Source organism: Pseudophryne corroboree, chromosome 1 (genome assembly GCF_028390025.1).
Source record: "Pseudophryne corroboree isolate aPseCor3 chromosome 1, aPseCor3.hap2, whole genome shotgun sequence".
Taxonomy (NCBI): Eukaryota; Metazoa; Chordata; class Amphibia; order Anura; family Myobatrachidae; genus Pseudophryne; species Pseudophryne corroboree.
This window is the reverse complement of record NC_086444.1, coordinates 666,363,255-666,387,962: the sequence shown is the minus strand read 5'-3', so window position 1 is coordinate 666,387,962 and position 24,708 is coordinate 666,363,255.

Genomic DNA, 24,708 nt, shown 5'->3' with positions numbered 1-24,708 from the left:
CTTACCCTGGATTCCAAATCCTTTCCTTGTAGTGTCAGCTCTTCCGGGCACAGTTTCCCTAACTGAGGTCTGGAGGAGGGGCATTGAGGGAGGAGCCAGTGCACACCAGATAGTACCTAATCTTTCTTTTAGAGTGCCCAGTCTCCTGCGGAGCCCGTCTATTCCCCATGGTCCTTATGGAGTACCCAGCATCCACTACGGACTACGAGAAATAGAATTACCGGTGAGTAAATTCTTATTTTCTTAATCCATAACAGACACCTTTTAGTAGTGCATTTGTTTATTTAACCTGTTGAAGCGTGATACTGATTAGCTTGTGTGCAACAATCTAGTTTTAAGGCACCAAATGCCTGTAATGTATCCAAGTGGCGACTATTATATGCCTATTTATATGGATACACTGTTTCATTTAGATTGTTTGTACGTAAAATATGTTATAAATATGGTACATCATGTTAGTTACATGAACATTGCTTGGTGCTGCGGGGGGGAAAGGGGGGGGGGGTTGGTATTGGGGGGGTGGATCTCCAGGATTCGATGATTGCATGAGGTGGCAAACCTAGCCACAGGTCAGAACCATCTTGTGTGCCCATTCAATGTATGCAATCTCCAGATGCAAACATTTTATTTTAAACATTTCTAGTTTACAGAAGATTGTGTATTAGCCAATGGAGCTGATTTAATGGGGGATATTCAATTGATTTAAAAGTCAGTTAGGTGTCTGTTTTTTATTATATAATAGAGAGAAAAAAACAGACACCCAACCGACTTTTCAAACATTTGAATTCCCCCCAGTGAGTCACAAGCTCCAGTAATATAAAGTGTTGCGTTCATTTTACATGCACATTTCAGTAAGGAGAGATGGCAACTAACTGGCGCCCCCTCTTTTGACTTTGCACGACTTCACAATAACTGAGTCCACGCGTACTTGGGCAAAGTAAACAGTCATAGCTTTAGTCATTCACATAAAACCAAATACAACAAAGACCCAAACAAGAGGTTGTGGGGCAAGGAGAGTACTGGAAGGCGTGTTCCAGTGACATGCGGTGGGGTCATACTAATGTGTATGCCAGAGGTTTGACTGTAAAAAGTATATGAAAAATACAAAGGATATATTATACATATCTTCTTTGTATTATTCTAATCATTTTTTACAGCCAAAACTCCCCTTTGCGTATAAGACCTCGTAAACCACAACGTCGAGCTCGCTGGTTAGACAACAGTGTTAGTGAGCTCAAGAAAAGGGGGCGTAGACTGGAAAGACGATGGAGGAAGACTAACCTAGAGGATGACAAAATAAATCTAATAAAGCATAACAGAATATCAATCGACAATCACCCGTAAGAAATCACAGTCCCTGTCAAATGAGATCACGGCAGCAAACAATAGGCCAGAGCAACTGTTCCGCACAGTGGAGATGCTTTGCAAGCCAGCATGCCTGCAGACTGATGAGACCCTCTCCCAGGCAAGATGCAAACATCTTTGCAGGTAAAATATCCACCATCTGCGCTGGAATCTCCACAGTGCCATCAAAGGAGTGCCAAACTACAAAGCCTGCCAATATAAGCCACCTGCCTTCATGGACCATCTTTAATCCAGTAGTGGATGCAAAGGACATTACTGAAATTGCTCTGATTTTGCGTACCACCATCTGTGATTTGGACCCTGCCTCAACCAAGCTTCTAATAGGTTGTATGGATATATTGGTCCTGTCTTTGCAAAAATTATTCAATGCTCTTTGCAGACAGGCATTTTTCCTGGACCCCTAAAGAAAGCAATTGTTAGACCTCTTCTTAAAAAACCTAATTTAGATCCCGACTGCATGACCAACTACAGACCGGTATCAAACCTTCCTTTTCTAGGAAAGGTTATTGAGAAAGTGGTTGCAAATCAACTGGGGACCAGCCTGACAACCCATGATATCTATGATCCATTCCAATCAGGATTCAGGAGAAGACATAGCACTGAAACAGCCCTGGTGTGTGTGTTAAATGATCTTCAGATGGCAAGAGACAGAGGTGACTGTTCAATATTAATCCTTCTGGATCTCTCTGCAGCATTTGATACCGTGGACCATGGGCTTCTGATTGAGCGACTGATACATTTTTGTGGACTGGATGGTACAGTCCTAAACTGGTTCAAATCATTTCTCACAGGCAGGTCACAGAGAGTATCGTCTGGAGTATACTCATCACCATCAGTGCCATTGCCATGTGGTGTCCCACAAGGTTCTATGCTTTTTGCAGTATACATGCTCCCGCTGGGTGAAATAATCAACCACTGCTATGCAGATGATACACAACTGTACTTGTCCTTTGCTCTGGGCACTGATAACCCAATAGCAACCCTAAATGGCTGTCTAGCTGAACTCCAGGAGTGGATGAGTGCCAGTTGGCTGTGACTGAACCCGGATAAAACAGAGGTCCTTATGATAGGACCACAACATCAAAAGACAAGACTACAGCATAGCCAACCAACTGGACTTACACTCTGGGATTCAGAATTACAAACCACAGATAGTGTGCGTAATCTTGGCATTGTTCTGGATGGTGGCTTGACACTTAAACATCAGATATCAGCCACAATCAAATCCTCATTCTTTCACCTGAGGAACATAGCCAGAATCAAGCACTTAATTCCCTCAGATGATCTGCCAAAAGTCATCCATGCATTTGTATCATCTTGATTAGACTACTGTAATGCCCTCTACCTTGGTCTCCCAGCAAAAGAATTGCACAGCTTACAGGTTGTTATGAACCACAGGTAGTGGTTCATTCCTATTTTATGTTTATAAGTAGTCTTGCAGGCCAGGATTTCCCGTTGCTCTGGTTTAAGAAGATTCTAGTTTGCTGCCAGTGGTGAGTCTGTGTGATTGCAGCTTGTTCCCATGTGTTCAGCCTCACCTGTCTGTTGATTGCACCTCTCAGTTGTGCAGCAGGGCAGCTGCACGACATAATTAATTAAGACTCTCTGTTATATGCTGGCTCAGTGCAATTCACAGACGCTGGTGATATTTCCAGATTTCCAGGTTTCCTGGGTTCCAGAGTTCTTGAGTTCTGAGCTAGTCCCTGCCAGTTCCTGAGCTCCTGTCTAGCAGTGTCTGTCTAGCTGCTTTGAGTGTGGGTTCCTGTGTCGATTCCAGTGTCGATTCCAGTGTCTGATCCTGTGTCCTGCCGTGAAGCGTTCCTGTCCAGGAGTCCTGTGGCTTTGTCTGTGCCTGGTCGAATATCTGGCTTCTTGGTGTCCACCGGTCTGTCGTTTGGGATTCTGCCTGTCCTCCAGTTCTGAGAGTCTGTGTCGGCTACATTGGGGGGGTTCCTGTCCATTTGCCAGTATTTGTACCGGTTCCGTGAGTAGCAGCTTTGCCGCGTCCGTCGGCTCAGGCCGCAGTATTCTTTGGTTATAATTTGTTTCTGGTGTTTTGCAGAGGGTTCTGCTTGTGCTGTCACCGCCGGTACACAACGGTATTGTGTCGGCGAGTGGACAGCATTTCCTTTGTTGTTCTTTTCCTGATATATTCCTTTAGAGGAGAGCCTTTTGAGTGGGCAACCAGCCTAATGAAAGCTGAAGATCCCATTCTTCAGGATCCCCCGGCATTCAGTGATGCAGTTATTAAGAGATATGGTTCCAAAGAAATTGGTTCAGGTTCCTCTAGGTCACCCGTCTTATCTGCTGAGAGTTCACCGTATTCTGTAAATTCGGCACAAGAGTCTCAGCCCGTTGTTTTGACTGCAGGATGTGCTTTTCTCTCTTCTTCTAATAGTAGTACTTTGCCTGAAAGTTCAGCTCCCAAGGTTAAGAAACCAATTTTTAGCTAGAGGTCCCCTTGTTATTATCCTGTCTCGGTTCACGCCTTGTCTCAATCTAAGACCTGGGGGCATCGGAGTTGGGCAGACCTAATCCGCCCTTCAAACGCGGCTGCCGTGGGCCCAAGAAACCATAGTCACTCAGGCGTGAACGGACCACACGGGTGAAACAACGGAGGTAGGGTGCTAGGGGCTATTTCCACACCACACCTCGTTTCAGCGTCACGTTCTGGTGCTCAGGACTCACTACGCAACATCTCCCTTGTTCTGAGCACCAGGAACATAACACAGCTGGTGTAAAACACAGCTGCCGGGCTGTTAACCAACCAGCCCCGTTCTAACCACATAACACCCATACTCTACTCCCTTCACTGGCTGCCTGTAAGATGGCGTATCATCTTCAAGATTGGCTTACTGAGTTTCAAAGCACTACATGACCAGGGCCCAAGGTACCTGAAGCAGCTTCTGACCCCATACTGCCCCACTCGATTACTGCGATCTGTAGATGAATGACTTTTAGCAGTACCTAGAATCTCCCATAATTCTTGGCCTCTCCCAGCACTAAATGAAAGCCAGGTGCATGCAGAGCAGCCACTGGCAGGTGGGACAGCGGGAAAGTAACAAAAAGCACAATAGTTGGAAGTGGTGCATACTGAGATCAATTTGAATACCCTTGGAATGCAAACTTTTGCAATCAGTGGCTTCTCTTTTGTTACATAATATTGCATTTTGTGTAATATTTTCTTTTCTGTACAGTATCTGTTTATAGTGTTCACTAATGTATACCCATGTAATCCTGTATGTTATTTACATATGTACAGCATACTTGTCTACTTTTGAAAACTAGTTTCACAGAGGTTATAAGGGGTAATTCAGACCTGATCGTAGCAGCAAGTCTGTGCAGTTTCTGCACAGCCCAGGACTTACTCAGCCGCTGCGATGATCCTGGAAGAACCTGACATCAGGAACCCTCCCTGGAAACGGCCGGGCACGCCTGTGTTTTCCTCGACACTCCCTGAAAACGGTGAGTTGACACCCCCGGACGGCCTCTTTCTGTCAATCTTCCTGCGTTCGCCACTGCGAACACTTTCTTCGTTAGTTCCATCGCTCCTCTGTGACAGCAACCACCGGTGACCGACGCGCCTGCGCATTGCGGCCTACACACATATGCACTGTTCAGACCCGTTCACATGGCTGCGAAAAAAGGCAGCGTGCGATTGAGTCTGAATGACCCCCCATGTTCACTGCAGGTGTGGCAGATATAACATGCGTAGAAGGGTCATTCAGACCTGATCGCTGCTGTGCGTTTTCGCACAGCAGCGATTGGGGATGAACTGCGCATGTGTGCATTGGGGGGGTCCGCGGTGGCTGTGTGACGTCACACGCAGCCGCTACGGCCCTCACAGCGACGAGTAACTCCTGCCAGGTGCTGCGCTGGCAGAGAGTTACTCCTAAAGTACTGTGCGATGCTGTTGTACTTCTGCGACGGGGTAGGGCCTGACATGCGGGACGGACTAGCCCTGTGCTGGGCGTCCTCCTGCATGTCAGTGTGCCTGATCGTAGCTGTGATAAATTTAGAGAGGGAGTTAGTTTTGGGTGGGTAATTTTGTTTCTGTGCAGGGTAAATACTGGCTGCTTTATTTTTACACTGCAATTTTGATTTCAGTTTGAACACACCCCACCCAAATCTTACTCTCTCTGCACGTTATATCTGCCCACCCTGCAGTGCACATAGGGGGTAATTCCGACCCGATCGCAGCGTGCTTTCGTTTGCACAGCTGCGACCGGGTCACTACTGCGCACGCACGGGGGCTGTAATGCGCACGCGCGTCGTTGCCCGGCGACAGCTGGCGCTGGGCAACGATGCTGACAGCGGAGAAAGCGGTCGCAGCGGTGGCCACAAGAAGATTGACTGCAGGAAGGCGTTCCGGGGCATCAACTGACCGTTGGAGGCCGTTTTCGGGGAGTGGTAAGAAAAACGCAGGCGTGTCCAGGCGAGCGGTGGCCACAAGAAGATTGACTGCAGGAAGGCGTTCCGGGGCATCAACTGACCGTTGGAGGCCGTTTTCGGGGAGTGGTAAGAAAAACGCAGGCGTGTCCAGGCGAACGGAGGGCAGATGTCTGAAAAGCGAACGCAGCCCTGCTATGCTAAAATACACTCCCCAATAGGCGGAGATTAGTTGATCGCACCAGCAGCAAAAAGTTGCTTGGTGCGATCAACTCGGAATGAGGGACATGGGGGGTAATTCTGAGTTGATCGCAGCAGGATCTTTGTTAGCAGTTGGGCAAAACCAAGGGGGTAATTCCAAGTTGATCGCAGCAGGAAATTTTTTAGCAGTTGGGCAAAACCATGGGGGTAATTCCAAGTTGGTCGCAGCAGGAATATTTTTAGCAGTTGGGCAAAACCATGTGCACTGCAGGGGAGGCAGATATAACATTTGCAGAGAGAGTTAGATTTGGGTGTGGTGAGTTCAATCTGCAATCTAAATTGCAGTGTAAAAAAAAAGCAGCCAGTATTTACCCTGCACAGAAACAAAATAACCCACCCAAATCTAACTCTCTCTGCACATGTTATATCTGCCTCCCCTGCAGTGCATATGGGGGGTAATTCTGAGTTGATCGCAGCAGCAAGTTTGTTAGCAATTGGGCAAAACCATGGGGGTAATTCCAAGTTGATCGCAGCAGGAAATTTTTTAGCAATTGGGCAAAACCATGTGCACTGCAGGGGAGGCTGATATAACATTTGCAGAGAGAGTTAGATGTGGGTGTGGTGTGTTCAATCTGCAATCTAATTTGCAGTGTAAAAATAAAGCAGCCAGTATATACCCTGCACAGAAACAAAATAACCCACCCAAATCTAACTCTCTCTGCAAATGTTATATCTCCCCCCCCCCCCCCCCCTGCAGTGCACATGGTTTTGCCCAATTGCTAACTTTCTTGCTGCTGCGATCAACTCAGAATTACACCCCATGTGCACTGGAGGGGGGGCAGCTATAAGATTTGCAGAGAGAGTTAGATTTGGGTCGGTTATTTTGTTTCTGTGCAGGGTAAATACTGGCTGCTTTATTTTTACACTGCAATTTAGATTTCAGTTTGCATACATCCCACCCAAATCTAACTCTCTCTGCACATGTTATATCTGTCCCCCCTGCAGTGCACATGGTTTTGCCCAATTGCTAACAAAATTGCTGCTGCGATCAACTCAGAATTAGGCTCATGGGGGGTAATTCTGAGTTGATCGCAGCAGCAAGTTTGTTAGCAATTGGGAAAAACCATGGCCCTCATTCCGAGTTGTTCGCTCGCAAGGCGATTTTAGCAGAGTTACACACGCTAAGCCGCCGCCTACTGGGAGTGAATCTTAGCTTCTTAAAATTGCGAACGATGTATTCGCAATATTGCGATTACAAACTACTTAGCAGTTTCAGAGTAGCTTCAGACTTACTCGGCATCTGCGATCAGTTCAGTGCTTATCGTTCCTGGTTTGACGTCACAAACACACCCAGCGTTCGCCCAGACACTCCTCCGTTTCTCCGGCCACTCCTGCGTTTTTTCCGGAAACGGTAGCGTTTTTTCCCACACGCCCATAAAACGGCCTGTTTCCGCCCAGTAACACCCATTTCCTGTCAATCACATTACGATCGCCGGAGCGAAGAAAAAGCCGTGAGTAAAAAAACTATCTTCATAGCAAAATTACTTGGCGCAGTCGCAGTGCGAACATTGCGCATGCGTACTAAGCAGAAAAACGCTGCGATGCGAAGAAATTTACCGAGCGAACGACTCGGAATGAGGGCCTATGTGCACTGCAGTGCAGGGGGGGGGCAGATATAACATTTGCAGAGAGAGTTAGATTTGGGTAGGTTATTTTGTTTCTGTGCAGGGTAAATACTGGCTGCTTAAGTTTTACACTGCTATTTAGATTTCAGTTTGAATACACCCCACAGTGGCAAACGCAGGATTTGCATGGGGGGGTTTCCAGAACTGGGCGGAGCCAATCACGGGGGTGGGGACTGAGGTGACCCAGCATATGTACATATATACACACACACACACATATCTACACATATATATATATATATATATACATACATACACACAGCATATTAAACATGCATATATATATATGTGTGTGTACACACATACAGTATATATATATATATATATATATACATACACACACACACGTGTATATATATATATATATATATATATATATCATGTGTGTGTGTTTATATGTATGTATGTATATACATGTGTATATATGTATGCACATGGATATATTATTATTATTATTATTATTATTATTATCCTTTATTTATATGGCGCCACAAGGGTTCCGCAGCGCCCAATTACAGAGTACATGAATAATCAAACAGGAAAACAGCAACTTACAGTTGATGACAGTATAGGACAAGTACAGGGTAAATACACATAGTTACATCAGCAGATAACACTGGAATAAGTATCAGGTGGCAGAAGACTGCTGGAGTTGATGCAGTTGAAGATTATTAAAGTAAGAATGGATAAGCACATGCCCCACCCAAATCTAACTCTCTCTGCACATTTTATATCTGCCCCTCCTGCAGTGCACATGGTTTTGCTCAACTGCTAAAAAAAATGTCCTGCTGCGATCAACTTGGAATTACCCCCATGGTTTTGCCCAACTGCTAACAAAAATCCTGCTGGGATCCACTCAGAATTACCCCCATGGTTTTGCCCAACTGCTAACAAATTTGTTGCTACAATCAACTCTGAATTAGGCCCCAGGTCTGAATTACCCCCATAGATGGTAATTCCAAGTTGATCGCAGCAGGAAATTTTTTAGCAGTTGGGTAGGGGGGGGGGGGCAGATGTAACATTTGCAGAGAGAGTTAGATTTGGGTGGGTTATTTTATTTCTGTGCAGGGTAAATACTGGCTGCTTTATTTTTACACTGCAAAGTAGATTGCAGACTGAACACACCACACCCAAATCTATCTCTCTCTGCACATGTTACATCTGCCTCCCCTGCAGTGCACATGGTTTTGCCCAATTGCTAACAGAATTCCTGCTGCGATCAACTTGGAATTACCCCCATAGTCTGTTGTAGAATGCAGCAAGCAAGGGCCCTCATTCCGAGTTGTTCGCTCGCTAGCTGCTTTTAGCAGCATTGCACACGCTAAGCCGCCGCCCTCTGGGAGTGTATCTTAGCATAGCAGAATTGCGAACAAAAGATTAGCAGAATTGCGAATAGAAATTTCTTAGCAGTTTCTGAGTAGCTCCAGACTTACTCAGCCATTGCGATCAGTTCAGTCAGTTTCGTTCCTGGTTTGACGTCACAAACACACACAGCGTTCGCCCAGACACTCCCCCGTTTCTTCAGACACTCCCGCGTTTTTCCCAGAAACGCCAGCGTTTTTCCGCACACTCCCATAAAACGGCCAGTTTCCGGCCAGAAACACCCACTTCCTGTCAATCACACTACGATCAGCACAGCGATGAAAAAGCTTAGTTATGCCGTGAGTAAAATACCTAACTTTTGTGTAAAATAACTAAGCGCATGCGCTCTGCGAACCTTGCGCATGCGCAGTAAGCGACTAATCGCAATATAGCGAAAATCAGCAACGAGCTAACAACTCGGAATGACCACTAAAGCTTGGTGTGCCTTTAAGGTGTCGTGTCATGCTCCACCCAAAGGGCATGTCTAGCTCCTCATATTTGCGTGTGTAAGCTCAAATGCTTGTCGCTAAATATTTGTATATAACATCATTAGCAATATAATTTGGAAAATATTGCAATTATTGATACTAACATTGCTGCATGCAATACTGAATTTCTTATTTGCATCTATTTGCTGTGATCAGAGGTGGATTTAGACCTCATGGGTCCCTAAGCAAGGTACCGATTTAGGAGCCCCCTCCCTCAAACAATCCAAAGCACTATATTTTCAGTACTGATTTATGACCCTTACACTATTTGGTGTTTTTCCTTCTTATATTCTGTTACAGTATATTACTTTCCCCCTTCACTGATTGCACCATGGGGGTAATTCCGAGCTGATCGTAGCTGTGCTAAGTTTAGTACAGCTACGATCAGGCACTCAGACATGCGGGGGGACGCTCAGCAAAGGGCTAGTCCGCCCCGCATGTCAGTGCCGCCCCCCCACCCCCCCTGCAGAAGTGCAAAAGCATCGCACTGCAGCAATGCTTTAGCATTTGAGGAGTAACTCCCGGCCAGCGCAGCTCCTGCGGCTGGCCGGGAGAACCTCTTTGCTGCCCGGGTCGCAGCGGCTGCGTGTAATGTCACGCAGCAGCCGCCGCAGCCCGCCCCACCCCAACGGTCCAGCCACGCCTGCATTGGCCGGACCACGCCCCCTAAACGGCGGCTTAACGACGCCGTCCAGCCCCCTCCCACACAGCGACCGTCTCTGCCTGTCAATCAGGCAGAGGCGATCGCTAGGCAACGACGGCCTTCGGCCGTCTGACATGCGCCGGCGCACTGCGGCACCGGCGCATGCGCAGTACTGACCCGATCGCATTGCTGCGATAAACTGCAGCATGCGATCGGGTCAGAATGACCCCCAATGTCCCCTCACCTATAATTTTACACCCAGTGCCGTATTAAGGGGGGGCTTAAGGGGTAATTACCCCTTGGCCCCTCTTTCTAATGGGGCCCACCGGCCAAAACTTCTGTCCACAGATGATCCTGCCTGTCTCCAGGCTCCACCGCCAGCAGCAGCATTCCCAGCAGCACCAGGAGTGCTGCTGCCTGTGGCGGAGCCTGGAGAGAAGTAGAATCATCCCTGACGCCTGCAATGGAATCTGCTCGCATGCTCTCCCCTCTGTCTGCAGCGCCAGTGTGAGTAGCGGCACTGTGCAACTGACACTCGAGGATGAGACATCATGAGGTCTCATCCCCCAAGAAGGCAACGAGGAGCGGGACATTAGGAGGCAGCTGGATGGACTCTGAAGGTGCCTGTCAGTGCTGCGGACATCAGTGACTTTGTAACTGAGGAGGAGAGGGGGGAGGGGGCGGCTGGGGTGGAGAGAATCATTAAATATATTTTATAAGGTTTTAAATATATTATTAAATATGTGATGGGGGTTTATGAACATTTTAAGGGATGGGGGAATCATTAAATATTTATGAGGTGGGGTAACATTAAATAAGGGGTGAGCGAGGGGCTCATCCCCTTTTTAATATGCCCCCACCTCATAAATATTTAATGATTCCCCCATCCCTTAAATAGTTCATGAGCCCCCATCACATGTTTAATCGTGTATTTAACACCTTATTGATAAAAAATTTATATATATATATATATATATATAGTGACATAGTATCTGAAAAAAGACAATTGTCCGTCGAGTTCAACCTATTTGTGGTCTCCTATGCAGGATTATTTTGTATAAAATTTTGACTGAAGTTGATGACTGCCGTTACGTTTTACCCCTCTTTTTTATAATAACCATAGTGCGTGACTATGCACCATAACCCTGGATATCCTTATCCATTAGGAATTTATCTAACCCATTCTTAAAGGTGTTGACTGAGTCTGCCATTACAACTCCCTCAGGCAGGGAATTCCAAACACGTATAGTCCTTACCGTAAAAAAGCCTTTACGCCGTATATAAATAAATATATATATAAAACCTACCACGGGGAGGAGGCACAGCCAGGGGATGCGGTACTGACATGAGATGGAGGGGCCATCCTGTCTTAAGTGCCCCGGGCCCCCTGGGAGCTTGATCCAGCCCTGATTATTACACCAGGCAGTTACTGCACTTTAGATCAGTGCCCCCCTGACTGAATGTAGCAGGTCCCAAAACCCGTTAAACTTTAACTCACTGACGGCATTGTACTGTATATGAGTGCCCCAGGCTTACTGATTGTAGCAAGCCCCATAACCTAAAATACTCATTATAGCCCTCCTTCTCACTGACCGCATTTTATAACAGCATTTTATAATACCCATTATTACATGGGTATGTGATTGTATTGCAGTTGTTCCCAAACTTTTTTGAGTCACGGTGCCCTAGAGTATAAAAAAAAATTCACACCATCACTAGGTCAAAAGTTTCTTATTGAGAAATTTGTCTACATATTTTATGACTGGCAACCACCAGCGCTGGTTTTGCCTATTATATTGATTATAAATAATTTAAATTGGTTCTGGACTACCATCCCAGGGCACCCCTGCAAGTATCCCAAGGCACCCCAGGGTGCCACGATACACAGTTTGAGAACCACTGCTGTATTGATTAAATATCACTGGAGGGAGAGGCAATTATAAAATGGAGTCACACTAAAGGCACTGATATATAATCAACAGAGTCACTTACTGAGGGGTGCAATAATGGGTATTATAAGGGATGGGGACATGCTAAAAGGGACTGATATATAATGCAGGCACCCATACCTTTTAATACTTATATTACACCCAGCGCTTTTATTTGTAGGAAAATAGGTTCAGGATTTAACTAAAGATTACTAATAAAACATTCCACATATAGTAGCATCAGCAGCACACGCTGGAATAAGAAGACATGCAAGCTGTATTTTCTACTGCCAGGGGTACTACAAGGTTTTGCTGAGAATCGACGATGAACATAACTGATGAACCTAGATATTATTTATTTATTTATTTATTTATTATCAGTTATTTGTATAGCGCACACATATTCCGCAGCGCTGTACAGAGAACATTTGGCCATTCACATCAGTCCCTGCCCCAGTGGAGCTTACAATCTTATCATCACTTCCAGGACTCCTTGTTCTTCTTTTTGCTGCAGATAGTTCTTAATGACATTGGCTGTATGCTTGGGGTCGTTGCCCTGCTGCAGAATAAATTTGGAACCAGATGCCTCCCTGATAATATTGCATGATGGATAAGTACCTACCTGTATTTCTCGGCATTGAAGACACCATTAATCCTGACCAAGGGCCTTATTCAGGTTTGATTGCAAAATCTGAGAATCGCAATCCAGCCAATTATTGAATGACTGCGCATGCGCGAGGTAAATAGAAACAGAATTTGCGTACAGATTGTAATCACAATGCAGCCTCTGTTTGACTGACAGGAAGCCAACGTTTCTGTGCGGAAACCTGGCTTTTTTGAGGTTGTCTGAAAAAGAACAGGCGTGCCCAGACGTTTTTAAGGAGGGCCTCTGATGTCAGAGATGACCGCTTCCAGCCTCTTGCATCGCCAGAATTGTGGACGACCTTGCCTGGCACAGATGGGAAAAATCTTTGATGTTCGGTAATTGCGTATGGTTTTGTGATTACAATGCATATGGCGGTGCATTTGCAATTTCTGCAATGGCCATTTTTTCTCTCTTTCTGGGCAGCAACTATTTGATTGCAGCAACTGCTTTTAGCAGAAACTGTAATCCTTGCTGAATGAGGTCCCAAATCCACAACTTCATTTGCTGATATGCAGACCCACGCTTGCACTGAACCTCCACCATGCTTCACTGTTTCCAGCAGACTCATTATTGTACCACTGTCCAGCCCTTTGGCGAACAAACTGCCATCTGTTACAGCCAAATTTTTCACATTTTGACTAATCAGTTCAGAGCACCTGCTGCTATTTATCCAGCACTCACCCGCTGGGCAACATAACAGGAGGCTTACCCAGTAGAATGTGAGTTTCATACCACTGGGTCAGGTGCAAACTATTATGGATCTGGGGTTGCATTTAGAAAGGCAGAGTTGCAATGAAACTTTCCCATGTGTCAAAGAAGGAAGAGGACTTCCTCTTTTTGTCAGACATCGTCTCCACCCAGTCCTTCTTAAAAAGAAAATTGAGTTTCTCCCTAGACACCTGAAAATTAACAAGAGTTGGGGGTATCCATTCTTGTAGGATGGTCTTTTTTGCTGCAACTCTTATAACAAGCAATAACTTTCTAATGCCCCGGAGTAAGTCTCTGCCCCCTTGGGAAAATGCCCAGAACGACCCACTCAGGTGTAAAAGGCACAAAGTTGATTAAGTGAGTCTCAGCTTCAGCATTTTTGAAGGTTTTGTTGAACATCTCTAACAACCCATCCGTTTGGGGGTGTTTTTCTGAAGTTCTCAGGTGAGTAACTTTAAACAATTTGCATAATTCCTTCATAATTCTAGACATAAAAGGGGTATCCTGGTCAATCAAAATATAGTTTGGTATTCCCAATCTATGACTAAATACAGTACACCTCTCTAGTCTTCGTTGACATATTCTGCAAAAGAGATTGCCTCAGAATATACTGATGACCCAACAAGGGCCCAACCAAATCCATGGCTATCCTGTCAAATAGGACCTCTACAGTATAACAGGCATGGGCACTACAGGGTTTTTAAAATGGGGTCTGGGAGCATGATACTGGCACTCGAGGCTGGAAGAACAATATTCAGACACATACTTATCCCCCGCTGCCCGGGCCAGAAGCCCCACTGCAAAATGAGGAGGGGAGGGGGCCAATAGGAAGGAATTATTTTAACAGTGTAAATTTGGCTCAGGACCCCTTTCCATATACATATATACAGATCCACCCTTGCAAATATCACATTTGCCCCTGGCTGGGATAGTTCAGGAAGTCAGAGTTACCTCACTGATTATAGGGAGGGCAAGCTAATACCAAATAGCACAGGTGGCGGTAATTAGCTGCCGGGAATGAGCAGCAAAGTCTATTACAATTGCACTGCTTGAGAGCTGTAAAGCACAGTAGCAAAATTTGGATACATATTTTTAATGTGATAAATAATTGTAATGAAATTTGCAATGTGAAAATTAATATTTTCGCACAAATTTACATTTCTGCTCTTGTCAGGAGATGGGCTCCAATAAGAGACTGTCCTGGCGAAGAGCTGGAAGTAATGTGATAGAGTAAATCTATTACACTGCTTCCTGGTTTGGGTCTCCGACACATACTGCACATGCATGGCCATCAGGGGGGTGACGTTAAGGGATACAGAGGATCATTCTCCGTAAAAATGTGCAAAATACAAGCCCATAGGCTCCTCCTATAGGATAATGCCAGCTTGAGAGGGTGTTACCTATTGGGGCAAAGTTTCAGAATGCTTTGGATTCAGTAGCTTGATAAATCCCTTAGCACAGCAGCCCCATAGAAAACTATGGGGCTGCATTTGTGGATGAATATCTCCAATATCTGCTGAGATCCCTCCATAATGCATCTAGGGGATCCTTAATATTTGCAGGTACCCCCAGAAAACGTCTGTTTTGGGGGAATATCCTGCAAATAGTTAATGATAAATATGCCCCTAAAATCATTGTTAAAACATGCAGGTACTAATGCATACGCTTACCACATGTTTCCAGAGGTTTTATGTATATGCATAGTAAGATTCTGACAGTTGATCACATCCCCAATTTACATTGGTCACACCCTAAACTGTGTAGCCATGACCCACCTTTCACCACGGTTAACTGAGCTTCCCTCTCTATCAATATCCTTCATTGTATGTATATATATATATATATATATATATATACACACACACTGCTCAAAAAAATAAAGGGAACACTTAAACAACACATCCTAGATCTGAATGAATGAAATATTCTTATTAAATACTTTGTTCTTTACATAGTTGAATGTGCTGACAACAAAATCACACAAAAATGATCAATGGAAATCAAATTTATTAACCCATGGAGGACTGGATTTGGAGTCACACTCAAAATTAAAGTGGAAAAACACATTACAGGCTGATCCAACTTTGATGTAATGTCCTTAAAACAAGTCAAAATGAGGCTCAGTAGTGTGTGTGGCCTGCACGTGCCTGTATGACCTCCCTACAACGCCTGGGCATGCTCCTGATGAGGTGGCGGATGGTCTCTTGAGGGATCTCCTCCCAGACCTGGACTAAAGCATCCGCCAACTCCTGGACAGTGTGTGGTGCAACGTGGCGTTGGTGGATGGAGCGAGACATGATGTCCCAGATGTGCTCAATTGGATTCAGGTCTGGGGAACGGGTGGGCCAGTCCATAGCATCAATGCCTTTGTCTTGCAGGAACTGCTGACACACTCCAGCCACATGAGGTCTAGCATTGTCTTGCATTAGGAGGAACCCAGGGCCAACCGCACCAGCATATGGTCTCACAAGGGGTCTTAGGATCTCACCTCGGTACCTAATGGCAGTCAGGCTACCTCTGGCGAGCACATGGAGGGCTGTGCGGCCCCCCAAAGAAATGCCACCCCACACCATTACTGACCCACTGCCAAACCGGTCATGCTGGAGGATGTTGCAGGCAGCAGAACATCCTCCTTGGCGTCTCCAGACTCTGTCACATGTGCTCAGTGAGAACCTGCTTTCATCTGTGAAGAGCACAGAGCGCCAGTGGCGAATTTGCCAATCTTATTGTTCTCTGGCAAATGCCAAACGTCCTGCACGGTGTTGGGCTGTAAGCACAACCCCCACCTGTGGACATCAGGCCCTCATACCACCCTCATGGAGTCTGTTTCTGATCGTTTGAGTAGACACATGCACATTTGTGGCTTGCTGGAGGTCATTTTGCAGGGCTCTGGCAGTGCTCCTCCTGTTCCTCCTTGCACAAAGGCGGAGGTAGCAGTCCTGCTGCTGGGTTGTTGCCCTCCTACGGCCTCCTCCACGTCTCCTGATGTACTGGCCTGTCTCCTGGTAGCGCCTCCATGCTCTGGACACTACGCTGACAGACACAGCAAACCTTCTTGCCACAGCTCGCATTGATGTGCCATCCTGGATGAGCTGCACTACCTGAGCCACTTGTGTGGGTTGTAGACTCCGTCTCATGCTACCACTAGAGTGAAATCACCACCAGCTTTCAAAAGTGACCAAAACATCAGCCAGAAAGCTTAGGAGCTGAGAAGTGGTCTGTGGTCACCACCTGCAGAACAACTCCTTTATTGGGGGTGTCTTGCTAATTGCCTATAAATTCCACCTGTTGTCTATTCCATTTGCACAACAGCATGTGAAATTGATTGTCAATCAGTGTTGCTTCCTAAGTGGACAGTTTGATTTCACAGAAGTTTGATTGACTTGGAGTTACATTGTGTTGTTTAAGTATTCCCTTTATTTTTTTGAGCAGTGTATATATATATATATATATATATATATATAGATGAAGCGCTGTGCGGCACTCAGGATTAAAGAAATGGTCACCACACTCTGACTCTCTTCAACGTTTCAATTTTACTTAAAAAATTGTCATCAGGAAGATCATCACTTCCTGATGACAATTTTTTAAGTAAAATTGAAACGTTGAAGAGAGTCAGAGTGTGGTGACCATTTCTTCAATCCTGAGTGCCGCACAGCGCTTCATCTATATTTACCCTTGTGGATAGTGAAGGCACCAGGGACCCATTGTGTACAGTAATTGGAGTGCCGGACCCATCACAAGGTGTGTGTGTGTGTGTGTGTGTGTGTGTGTGTGTGTGTGTGTGTGTGTGTGTGTGTGTGTGTGTGTGTGTGTGTGTGTGTGTGTGTATTCCTGCTCGGGGTCTCCGTTCTGAAGATTAGGGCATATTACACTTTCTTTCATTTTCACCACTCCATTCATTTCTCATAGATCTGGTTACAGCTGCTTCTGTAAAGCAGTTGTGGAGTAATCGAATGCTTAAAAAAAATCCATCAACCCATGCAGTCACATACAAAAATCAATACCATTTGAATATTTTATGAATAAGCACATCCATTACTAGAAGGTCTGCACACAGACTATAAATATAGACTTCATTGTGAGAAATGTGTTTCTTAATTTCCTCTGGGAAGCCCTTAGCCGTGCCAAACATTTATCTCATGCTTTCCAAGGTTTACCACATCTGTATTTTAGTCATGGCCTTGTCCTGACTCCTCAGGAAAATAAGACAGGTTTTATAAAGCTTTCAGCGAGCACATCTCCTCACTGTGGGATTGATCTTTTCCAGCTAATAAGCGACATGCTGGGGATACATAAAAGGTGGTAAACTGAATTAACTGTAATGTAGTATTTAGTAGTTTAAAGTGGAATTATGTCTTAAAAAATATTTTGATTGAGCCGTAGAGGTATACGGAATGTTGTTTGGGCCATCCTCAGATGTCAGAGCTGGTCTTTTTATGCAGAAAATAAATCACGATCAATTCAATTCAGTTGATGCAACCATGGTTGTATAATGTCAGGGCCACTTAACGGATTTGATGATGATAAAAACTGCACCATTAACCAGTAATGGATGTACAGTACAGTGTGTTTTTTTTGTTTTGTTTTTAATGTCTATATATCACACTTATGGGCCTATTTATCACCGGGATCCGAATGCGGCCATGTATACATAATTACTGGAGAAATTCAGCATTGCTCCAGCGCTAAGACAGCTGCTCTGAAAAGCAGCTGTTCCCGCGAGATGTAATACTTATTATAGGTGTCGGGTCTTCCTAGTATACATGTATGACCTGAGGTGACGCATTCAGGCAGCTACAATGTCACCAAGCGGGGGTGGCAGAGAGATCCGCTCGGATCCCTCTTCGCACCCGCAGAACGCCTTCTCACATGAAGGAGTGGGTCTCCAGTAATCAGCTTTTGGAGTTTGCTAAATATTAAGTGGCCTTATCAGGCCCCTAATAATGCATGACCCATAAGTGATAATAAATAGGCCCCTTAAAAAAATAAATAGAAGAAAATAAAAATAAAATATAATTACACTAAAAGCAGAATTTACTTTTTCTACCTACAACACTTTACTGCTCATTTTTAGCTTAATCAGAATGGATACTCCGCTAATTGTAACTGAACACATATTATGTGTTATTTTGAATTAATTTTTAGAGGGGGTGGGGGAAGGGGTAAATTACATTTTCATTTGACTGCTGAAAGGTTTTTCAGCTTTGGCCATGTCCATTCGTGCATTGGTCCTTGTTTTTTTAAATTGCGTATTCTTTATTTAAAATTTCAATACAGGAAGAAAAAAAACACACAAAAAAAACAATAACAGAACAATACAATCATTAAACATTAACAATTACGTTATGTCATACACCACTCGATTATACAGTCAAAGTAGCCCACACATATTAGTGACCAGAACAACCATCCAGGTAAAATTCGTATACGAAGAAACGTTACACCACAACGCGTCCCATGTGTAAAAAAGTACCCACAAATATAGTTAATCTGCTGTCGCTGCACCTGTCACCCTTCCCAACCCTGACTCGCACCATCTACTCCATTTATCATGAAATTTATGCAAAGCATTCTGTTTTGTAAACATATGTTTTTCATGCCTGACTACGCTATCCACCAAAACCCTATATTTGTGTATCACTGGGGGAGTATTTGTACACCAGACTCGCGCAATAATGACCTTGGCCAATGTAGTGAGGCACAAGACATACCTATATAACACTAAAGAATGTGTCTCCTCTATATCTAGGCCAAACAAACATACTCTAGTACTAAAACCAGGCAGAGAGGGAGACGTCTGCAAAACATCTCTCCACACTGCCTCCCAAAAGGAGAGTACTAATGGGCAATCCCACAATAGATGCCAAAATCCAGCATTTTCCACTTGGCACTGAGGGCAAGAGGTATCCTCTCTAATCCAAGCCCTTTTCATAGACACAGGTGTATGATATACTCTATGTAATATATAGAAATATATTTGCTGATAACGAACACAAGGAGTAGTATACCTAAGAGATCCTAAAATCTGAATCCAGTGCTCGGTTGATAACGGGCCTATATCCATTTCCCATTTTAATTTCAGAGCATCTAGCTGGTTCGGAAATAAATTATTATTAATCTGGGCATATATACTGGAAACATGACCTCTAGAACCCAAATGCAATAACATTGATTTAACGGGTGAAGGTGACAGTACAGGGTCAGTGCGTGAAAACTGAGTTTGGATCACATGCCTTATTTGTAAATACCGAAAAAAGGCACTATTAGGAATATTAAATTCACTCTGGAGATGAGCAAATGATTTAAACATTCCTTCACTGTACAATTGACCTAAAGTAGTAACGCCCTTCAACAACCATATATTGTCTGCTGAACTTTTAAGCAGCTCGGAATATGAAGCATTGTGCCACAGTGGGGACTCCGCATCATAACCGGACCACTCAAAAAAAGTATGTGCATGTCGCCAAATCAATAGAGCCTGCCGGAGCAATGGAGGCTGATTAGATACAGACAGTCCAGAAAGCAGAAAAAGTAAAGGAGAAAAGTAGGGCCCCACCTGCTCGCCCAGAAAGCCCACCAGAGTCAAGTCAACGGTGTCCTGAATCCAACCAACTAAATGCGCCAGTTGAGCCGCTATATAGTAGACCCTAAGATTGGGAAGACCAAGTCCCCCAGACGTCTTGGATTTATATAACGTTTTAATGGAAATTCTTGCCGGCCTATCCCCCCATATAAATGATGACAAAATACTCTCAATAGCAGAGAATACTGCCTTGGGAATATATACTGGAGAATGCTGCAGAACATACAAGAACTTCGGTTGAGCCGACATTTTAAACAGATTGATATGGCCTAAGACAGACAGTAGCAGTTTTTTCCACACATGAGTTTTCATCCTAAAACCTGCCGTTATGGGAGCAATATTTTGGGATACATAATCTCCCGCCTGCATAGGCGTGCGCAGCACATTTTATTAGGGGGTGCATCATCGGAGGGGTGTGTCTACCACCGCCTTTTGGGCGTGTCTAGCACCATCTATTGACGGTCAATGCAATATAAAATATCCACCCTTGTACCAATCCTAATAAAGCAGATACTTTATCAGATGTTATGGGGTGCACCAAACAAACACCCCTGATGGCACTCACTGCAATTACACTGCTCCTCCTCAGCCTGGTCTGGCTCCCCCTCTCTTTCCCCTGCAAGCTGCAGCAGCTTACTTACAAGTCAGTCACTCACTCACACTGACAGTCGCAGACTAGTGCTGCTGATGCTGCTGCTGGATAAATGAGTGACGTATCAATGCTGCTGCCGGCCGCCTGCCAGTATTGAATTTGTCTTCCTAAGAGGAACGCTGGCTGCATGCTGATCCTCATCAGTGGCTGGCGTTGGCATAGCATAGAAGAAGAGAGGTGGGCATGTGGCGGGTAGGCATGTGAGCAGCATGACATAATCACATCACACTGTTTTTGTACACGGAGATGGAGCTGGGAATTTGAAAGCCGGTGTCAATGGCACCCTTGATTAACCCAGGCGTCCGGTCAGAAATGCAGTCCTGACAGGGTGCAGCGCAGAGGGGCCAGTAATCAGCCCGCTCGGTTATCGCTGCATCAGGCATGTGAAATCGGGGTGCCAGACATTATGGGGTGCCTGTGCGCACCAGGCACCCCCCCTGCGCACACCTATGCCCGCCTGCGGCGTAATCCAGACACCTAAGTATTTAAACCGTGTTGTCCACTGCAAAGGGCAATCCATAAAATCATCCTCATGAATATGTCCCGAAATAGGGAATATAATGGATTTGTCCCAATTAACAAGTAGCCCTGAAAAAACACCAAAGTCCCCAACTATCCGCAGCACGGCCTGCAGAGAATCCTCAGAGTCCTGCAGAAAGAACAGCATGTCATCCGCGTACAGCGCAACCACATCTACACCCTCTCCAACTTTAATACCACAGACATCCGGGGCGGTACGCAGAAGACAGGCAAGTGGCTCTATGGCCATTGCAAAAATGGCCGGCAACAGGGGACACCCCTGTCTAGTTCCCCTTGCCAGTGGAAAAGGAGGTGAAGTAAAACCATTAACAGACACCCTGGCCGCTGGGGAAAAATATAGTATTTGAATTAATTGATAAACCTTGGCCCGATAGCCAATTTCCGAAGCACACCCCAAAGATAACCCCACTCCACCGAGTCAAAGGCCTTGGCTGCGTCTAATGACACCACTACCTCAGACCCAACCACATCAGTCCTCTGTAAATGATAAAATAATCTACGTAAGTTTTGAGCCGCAGACTTCCCTGGCATGAATCCCGTCTGATCAGGGTGAATAATTAAATTAATACCAAATTCAATCTAAGCGCCATAATTTTAGCTAATATTTTAATATCTGTGGACAAAAGCGAAATGGGACGATATGACTCTGGCAGAGTGGGGTCCTTCCCGGGTTTAGCTAGTACAATAATAATTGCTTCACAAATAGAAGGGGAAATGGAACCCTGCTCATAAAAGGAGTTAAACATATCTAACAAATAAGGAACAAAAAAATCCTTACATTTTCTGTACACCTCCACAGGAATTCCATCGCATCCAGGAGCTTTAGAGGCTGGAAACGAGGAAATTGCCGCCTCAACCTCTTCCAATGTGAATGGAGCATCGAGGATAGCAATAGTGTCTTGAGGCAAATATGGCAATGCAACTTGGTCCAAATAATTCTGCAGTTGTTCGTCTGTATATGCAGCCTTGGAAGTGTACAGACAAGGGTAATAACTACGAAACACTTCTACAATCTCCTCCCCAGAATAGCATAGCTGACTTTGGGAATTTTGTATACTCTGGACTACATTGGCAGTAGACTCATCTCTGGTTAGATATGCTAAAGATTTGCCTCCTATGTCAGCCTGGAAATAGTGCTCATGTTTAGAAAATAGCAATCTACGCCTAGATTTTTCAAAAAGATATTCAGTCCACTCCCTCTATGCATCCAGCCATAACCCTCTATCAAAACATGAATGAGAGAGGAGAAACTGAGCCTCCAACTGCTGACATAACCGTTCAAGGCGAGACTCCTCTTGTCTATAGAACAATTTAATCTCAGAAATGCGTTTAATGAAGGAGCCTCTAATATAGGCCTTGAAAGCGTCATGTCTAATTAACAGGTCCGGATGCGAAGAGTTATCGGACTGGAACCCCTGCCAATCAGCAATCAAGTCAGAGCCAGCTGGCATCAAGGTCAGCTGTCGAATACTGTGACTGAGGCAACCTGCTGAAGGCCTAACAGTTATGTGTGTGCACTACGGGATAGTACGTATATTATGTATACATCCAATAAGCAAAGGGTTCTCATATTCACTAGTATAATATGAAAGCATAACAGAATCCATTTTGATTCTAGCTAGATGATATAGCAAATTCATCTTGAACTTTATACACACCCTGAGAGAAAAACAACTTTGTTGGCTGAGTATTGTTTCCAACTACGCACTTTCTAAAAGCTCATAGAGACCAGATGTAATTCCTAATATGGACACAGTTGAATATCACGAGTATCTTTTTAGTATTCTTGACAATTGTCCCAATATTGCATAACTCTATTGCCTAACATTGTATTCCTGAGGTATGAAATCATATGGGAGGGATATACAAAAGGGGCGTAACTGTGTATTATATAAAACTCATTGTTGATACGTGTATGTTGTTGTTAAAAGGATTTAACAGAGGCAGAGAGAATGCTACCTCTCCCCTGTATACGGGCGTGGCCCTTTGAATAAATAATAATTGATTTTTATAAATCCATTTTCAATTCATTCTTTTACCTAACAACCCAAACAGCAACAAGATGGTTAATTTAGTTAACCTTACAAGGAGAAGTCAACAGATGGGGGCCCGTGGTCCTTGGAACTATAGATTTCGATCTCTTCATCAAATTCTCAAAGGGGTGTGCCAGCCAGCCAGCAGCTGAGGTTGGAAGGAACATCCCAAGTCATTACAGCACTGGTAAGTATAGAATACCATGGTATGTGCTATATTCCAGTACATGCTGTTTCTATACCTGCCAGCTGTCTGTGTGATTGTATTTTTTATAATATGAGAATGAGAAGTGGAGAGATTGACAAACTAGTAAAATAACTCAGGGACCTGTTTGTTGTTGCTTGTTTGTAAAATTAATACCAAAATTATGTCCAAATCGGTTGAAGGACCAAGTAACTCGGAAATGATGATTGACAGATGCTGTTGCATGTAAATAAGAATACCAAAATTAATTCAAAGATTTGAGCAAAGAAACAGTGACCTGTGTTTTTCACTCTATGAATGATTGCGTGTATAAGTGCTTTGGACCAAGAGCCAAATAAAGTAAAAAGCACATAGACCACCTCCCCTTGTTAGTCAGCTACACGTGTGTAAGAAGAGTACTTTAAATAAATAGAGTGAACAACCCGAGGTTATAGGGATTATATGTATTTGCGTGTAACTATATATTGCAATACTGAGCTGCTAAGAGCTGCTGGTTGTTTTAAGCAACCATAACATGGCATGTTGCTTTGTGATAGTAGTCTGTGATAAGAGGATCTACTGCAGCTTCCCAGTTGACAGACGTGTCGCGTGTGTGAAAAATTGCAGGGATTGCGAATTTTTCCAGCGTATGGGAAGGGCAGGGAGGATTAACCCTAAGTGTGCATATCATGTATGGAAGAAATATTCCATAGAAGCACAAATTTTGCATAGTACTGTGACAAAGGGTACAGTCTATGTTCTGCATTTCAATCATGCTGTATAATATTGGCCTGATCAACCAATACTAAGCGTATTTTGAAATCGGCAAAACTGTTGAAATCTGCAAGAAATTGAAGTTTGCAAACTGTATTTAAATTTTTGTGTTATGGTTTTGTGTGTGGAACATAATGTTCAGTTAAGTATATTCTCAGATCTGTGTCTAATAGAAACCTTCTGTCTGTGATTGGCATGGTTACAAGTTTTGAAATAATAAGGTTTATATATATATATATATATATATATATATTTATAGTACGGTATATCTCCACACTTCCGTGGAGAAAGATAGCACTCTCCAGACTTGGGTTTTTCAGCAAAGAAAGTCATTTAATTGCAAACTTGGTTCCATAATTCAGGTACAAGCAAAATGCACATAAACCAAAACAAGGGGCTCACCAACGTTTCGGTCCTATTGTTAGGACCTTTCTCAAGGTGTCTGCCAAACAGTCAATCCATCCAATGGAGGTAACAATAGTAGACAAATCAGGGAGGAACCAGGATCTGATCAGATCCTGGTT